Source organism: Sparus aurata, chromosome 24 (genome assembly GCF_900880675.1).
Source record: "Sparus aurata chromosome 24, fSpaAur1.1, whole genome shotgun sequence".
Lineage (NCBI taxonomy): Eukaryota > Metazoa > Chordata > Actinopteri > Spariformes > Sparidae > Sparus > Sparus aurata.
This window is the reverse complement of record NC_044210.1, coordinates 2,043,148-2,049,107: the sequence shown is the minus strand read 5'-3', so window position 1 is coordinate 2,049,107 and position 5,960 is coordinate 2,043,148. Positions and strand designations below refer to the sequence as shown.

The window sequence follows — 5,960 nt, the reverse complement described above, 5'->3', positions numbered from 1 at the left end:
GGGAGCAGGGATACAGGTTCGTGGATAACTGGCCCTCTTTCTGGGGTCGCCCCCACCTGCTGAGAGCAGACAGCCTTCATCCTACTGGAGTCGGCGCTGCTGTTTTGTCTAGCAATATAGACAGGTGTTTGAAGCAGGTTTGACACAAGGGATGTAACACTCAGCAGGTCGCAGGTCTCTAGAGAGCCTGCTAGTGTTATTGTTAGTGCTGGTATGGAGTCCACTAGCCTAGTTAACATGGTTGGTCAGGGACATAGCACAGAGTACCAGACTGATAGCCTAGTTCATAACATTGAGACTGTCACCTTCCCTCGCCACTTTTCCATTGAATCATCCTCTAAATGTGTAAATCATAATAATCTAATCTTGATCTCCGCCTCTGACAGTGGGGAAATGTCTCAGCAAGCACCTTACACAGTCTTACATGATAAAATACCAAAGCTAATCATTACTGCATCCCGGCATGCCTACCTGCACAGGCAGCCAAAACCTACTACTACTAAAAGGTACCTTGTTCCAATTCCTAAATTATCTACCATAAGCTCTACCAAACGGACGGTCATTGGAAACTGCTCCAATGAGCTTAAAACCCTCAAATTTGGTTTTATCAATGGTTTTAAAACCATCCTCATCAAATAGTAACCTGGTTGTACTGTACAGACCACCAGGGCCTTACTCCCAATTCCTAGAAGAATTTGGATTTTATTGCATTTATTGTGACTCGTTCAGATAAAATCCTAATCATTGGGGATTTCAATATCCCTCTGACCCTCTAGGGAAAGCTTTTTTGAGACTTCTTGATATTTCCAACTTTATTCAGCTTGTCCATGAACCCACTCATTCCAGTGGAAACACTCTGGATTTGATCATTTCCCATGGACTTGATGTGTCAGCCCTGAATGTCGCTTCTGTCTCCTCTGCTGTGTCGGACCACTTTCTCATTACATTTGAAGCGTCATTAGCCTGTCCCTATGTCAATGACACAAATGTTTTTACTTCTCGTCATATCAGCCCGGCAATCACAGCGACGCTCAGTGATAAAGTGACCGGGGTCCTGGCTCCTTTTGCGACTGCGACAAAACCTGTGGAAAGCCTCACAAATGAAGTAAACTCAATACTTGTTTCGCTCCTCGATTCTGTGGCACCGGTCTCTACCAGGACAAGACGACCAAAGAAATCTACTCCCTGGTTTACTGACGAAACCCGAGATCTCAAGCAGGCCTGCAGGAAAATGGAACGAGCATGGCGTAAATCTAAACTGGACGTTTTTTATCTTGCCTGGCATGATAGCGTACTAAACTATAAGCGTGCTCTAAATAATGCTAGAACAGCATATTTCTCCAGCCTAATAAACAAAAGTAAACACAATCCTTGATTTCTCTTTAACACTGTGGCTAAACTTACTCAAAAACCACAGTCGGTGAGCTGTGCACCCTTTAATACAAATGATTTCTTAGATCTCTTTTGCAATTAAATTGATGAGATCAGAATTAAAATTAACTCATCTCTGGCTTCCTCGTCAAACTTTGTTAAAAAATATCCTGCTGCCAATTCTCAGTTAGTCTCAGCTCTAAACACTTTTGAAAATATCTCCCTTGAGATACTGTCCAAAATTGTCTCATCCTCAAAGCCAACTACCTGCGTCCTGGACCCTTTTCCGGCAAAACTGTTTAAAGAACTATGGCCAGCACTGGGACCTACAATGTTAAATATTGTTAACTCATCACTCATAACTGGTGTTGTCCCTTCTAGTTTTAAGTCTGTTGTGGTTAAGCCTCTACTTAAAAAACCACACCTCGACCCAGGATCACTAAATAACTATCGACCAGTATCCAACCTTCCCTTCTTCTCTAAAGTCTTAGAAAGAGTCGTGTCCCAACAACTTTCAGGCTACCTACTCAATAATAATCTCCTGGAACCTTTTCAGTCAGCTTTCAGTGCCTGTCACTCCACCGAAACCGCCCTTACTAAAGCGGTAAATGACATTTTACTTACCTTAGACTCTAACTCTACCTCAGTGCTCATGTTACTGGATCTCAGTGCTGCATTTGATACTATAGATCATGGCATACTGTCAGACCGACTTGAAAGTCAATTTGGCATCTCTGGCCTGGCCCTAGCCTGGCTAAAATCGTACCTGTCCGAAAGAACACAATGTGTTTCCTACAATGGTACTTCATCAATGTTTACTGCTGTGAAGTATGGAGTTCCCCAAGGCTCTGTTCTGGGCCCTTTGCTCTTCTTTTTATATATTTCACCTCTGGGCCAAATTATTCGGAGCCATGGAATACATTTCCACTGCTAAGACACTAAGCTGTATGTGCCCTTGAAAGCTGATGACAAATCTCAAATCACGAAACTAGAGACCTGCCTATATGCAGTGAAGTGGATGTCGGAAAACTTCCTGCTCCTAAATTCGGAAAAAACTGAGATGCTGGTCATCGCTCCCGCCAGACAGAGACACCATGTTGATCAGGTGACTGTAACTCTCGACAACTGTGTTATTTCTCAAAGCTCAACCGTCAAGAACCTAGGTGTTACTTTTGATTCAACACTCTCTTTTGATCAGCACATCAAAGAAATTACCAAGATTGCCTTCTACCACCTGCGCAATATAGCTAAAATTAGGTCCTTCCTGTCCACGGAGGATGCAGAGATCCTGATTCATGCCTTTGTTTCATCTAGGCTGGATTACTGCAATGCCTTATTTTCAGGTCTTCCATGTGAAAGCACTAAAAGTCTTCAGATGGTTCAGAATGCTGCAGCCAGAGTCTTAACACGTACAAGAAAATTTGATCATATTACAACAATCTTAGCATCTCTGCACTGGCTCCCAGTGCATCTAAGATCAGACTTTAAGGTGCTGCTGATGACATACAAAACTGTACACGGCCTTGCCCCATTGGGCTCCTTTCCTCTGGAATAACCTCCCAGCTGACATCAGACAATCTGGCTCTGTTGACGCCTTTAAATCTAAACTCAAAACTCACTTCTTCGATTTAGCCTTTAATTAGCCCTCGATATCAATTGTAAGCTTCTTCAGTGGGTCGGTGTCAGTCTCAATTGATTTTCTATAGTATTAGAGTGCACTGTGCTGCTGACGAGAAACAATCTGTTTATTCTGATCAATATCGCATTTCTCTAACCTTTGTTTTGTTTTCTGTTCCCACAAGCTGCAAGCTGTGTCACTCTCTACACTCTATATAGCTTTCTCCTCCCCCTCCTCCTCTTCTCTCTCCTCCTTCTCTTTCTCCTCCTCCCCTCTCTCTTTCAGGCTCCCTTCTGATGGACCACGGCCCCCTGGGACCATCTACCATTTCCGGGCTCCAGCTGCCTTGAAATACGGACTGATCTGGATCGTCACACCCCGGGCTCTGCCTGACCATTGCTCTCCTCTGCTTCACTATCTCCTCATATCTATATTTCTGTTAATCTTGATGCCTCTCTCTGTTTATTACTAATTATCTTGTGTGGCCTGCCCTCTTCCAGGTCATCATGGTGGACAGGAGGTCGTGTGGCTCGGGCTCCACTTGGTGATGCCTCGTCCTGCTCGGTCGTCTCCTGGATCCACTCACTTTACATAACTTGTATCAGACTTTCTGTTGATTTAACTTGTAAACTGTGAATTGTTGCTCTTTTCTGTACACGCAACATCTATTGCATGTCTGTCCGTCCTGGAAGAGGGATCCCTCCTCTGTGGCTCTTCCTGAGGTTTCTTCCATTGTTTTTTTTACCCTGTTAAAAGGTTTTTTTTCCATCAGCATGTGAAGTTTTTCCTCACTCGAATCGAGGGTCTAAGGACAGAGGATGTTGTTCACTGTACAGATTGTAAAGCCCACTGAGGCAATGTGATTGTGATTTTGGGCTATATAAATAAAATTGATTTGATTTGATTTAGATAAATAAGGGTTATAAGTATGCAATAAGTCCAGGAGAAGAGATTAGATTAGAATAAATAAAGTAAGTGTGTGTTTCCATGTTTGGATTGAGGAGGATAGAATGTGTGATAGAAAGAATGCAAATGAAAAGAAAGAAATAGCAATGCTATATGATGTAACACAAAACGTCAAGAAATGCATGGCATACATTTCAGAGTGTTCACTTTTGTTTATAATTTGAAACAGATTGCCCCATCCGGTGCCCCATGTTAAAAAAAATGCATCAAAGTGCCCTCCAAGATGCAGCTAGGTTAAATAGAACATGCTAAACATGACACAGAGGCCCAATGTGCAAGAAATGAGTATAATGAAGTAGTATAAGGAGCAAGAATGTCTGCTTAGGGAGGAGGTTGATGACAGATAGCTGATTTAACAAGCACAGGAGGACAGGAGGACTGGATGTCTCTCAACTTCTTTCAGTTACACTCAGACAAAACCGAAGTTCTCCTCATTGGTCCCAATAAACTCATCCCTGAACTGAATCCCTCTATTGGCCCTCTAAACACCAATCTCAAACCCTCCTCCAGAAACTTGGGTGTAATCTTTGACCACAATTTGCACTTCGACTCACACATAGACAAACTTGTACAATCCTGCTTTTTCCAACTTCAGAACATCACAAAAATCAAAGCAATGCTATCAACCAGACATCTTGAACTACTAATCCACGCCCTTATTTTCTCTCGCCTTGACTACTGCAATGCTCCCTTCACCTGTCTCAAACATGCTGCCCTGTCCCGCCTGCAACTTGTACAAAACGCTGCAGCCAGACTACTAACCAAAACCAATCGCAGATCCCACATCACATCAATTCTTGCATCCCTTCATTGGCTCCATATAAAGTAAAGAATAGACTTCAAGACACTACTCATCACATACAAGGCCCTACATGGTCTTGCCCCTCCCTACATTTCTGAACTCTTACACCCTTACTCCACCTCTAGACCACTCAGATCTTCCGACCTAGGCCTCATATTTATACCCTGCTCCTTCCTCAAACCTAAGGGTGACTGCGCATCCCTCTGGAACAGTCTACCCACTTCCGTTAGATCAAGTGAATCTCTAAATGGCTTCAAAAAACTTCTCAAAACCCATCTCTATCATCTTGCCTTCCCTGCAAAAGAACTTTAATTATTCTCTCCATACAGTGCTGGTTGAAAGTATGTGAACCCTTTGAGCAGTTTAGATGTTTGTTGTTTTACCATGATTTTCTAATTTTATCATCACCAGTTTTTATGTATGAAATGTCAGACATATGTCTATAAATTGCATGTACTTGTTTAGTGGGACTTGTTTAAGTAGCCCAAAAACTCCATGAAACATGGAATTAGTGTATGTGCAAAAGTAAGTGAACCCCAGCTGCGTTAGTTAAGTCAAGCAAGTAACAGACTCAGGTGAAACACATTTGGGTGCTTAATCATTTAAGCAGACCAATGAAATGAGACATCCTTGGGAAAGGGTTTGGCCTGCACTAATTAAAAGAGAGAGGAAACCAACCAAACCACTGTGGTCCCATACAAATCAACAATGCCGAGAGCAAAGGAGATATCCGAAGACATGAAGAAGAGGGTAATGACAGCCCATCAGTCTGGGGAGGGCTATAAGACCATCTCCAAAAGATTCCAGCTCCATCCATCCACTGTAAGACAAATAATTTACAAATGGAGGGCCTTCAACATTACAGCAACTCTGCCTAGAAGTGGACGCCCATCAAAACTATCCCCCAGAAGCACCAGAAAAATAATAAATCAGGTAAAGGCCAACCCACACATCACCTCTAGAGAGTTGCTGACCTCTCTAGTAGCATTTGGGACAAATGTGCATGCGTCTACAATCAGACGAAAATTGAACAGCCATGGCATTCATGGGAGGGTTGCGAGAAGGAAGCCTCTACTCTCAAAAAAGAACAAAGCTGCCTGTTTCAACTTTGCCAGAGAGCACTTGGACAAACCATGGGCCTTCTGGAAGTCCATTCTCTGGACAGATGAGTCCAAAATAGAATTATTTGGTCACAATCAAAAC

General features: G+C 42.9%; 1 long non-coding RNA gene across 1 annotated transcript; it reads right to left on the bottom strand.

Annotated features, from left to right (window-relative positions):
• Positions 1-797: 797 nt before the first annotated feature.
• LOC115577274 (uncharacterized) lies at positions 798-2,045 on the bottom strand. The gene is made up of 2 exons (XR_003983077.1): positions 1,996-2,045; positions 798-1,221 (listed from the first exon to the last, which is right to left on the bottom strand). It is a non-coding gene; the product is annotated as an uncharacterized LOC115577274 (long non-coding RNA).
• Between the last annotated feature and the right edge of the window lie 3,915 nt (positions 2,046-5,960).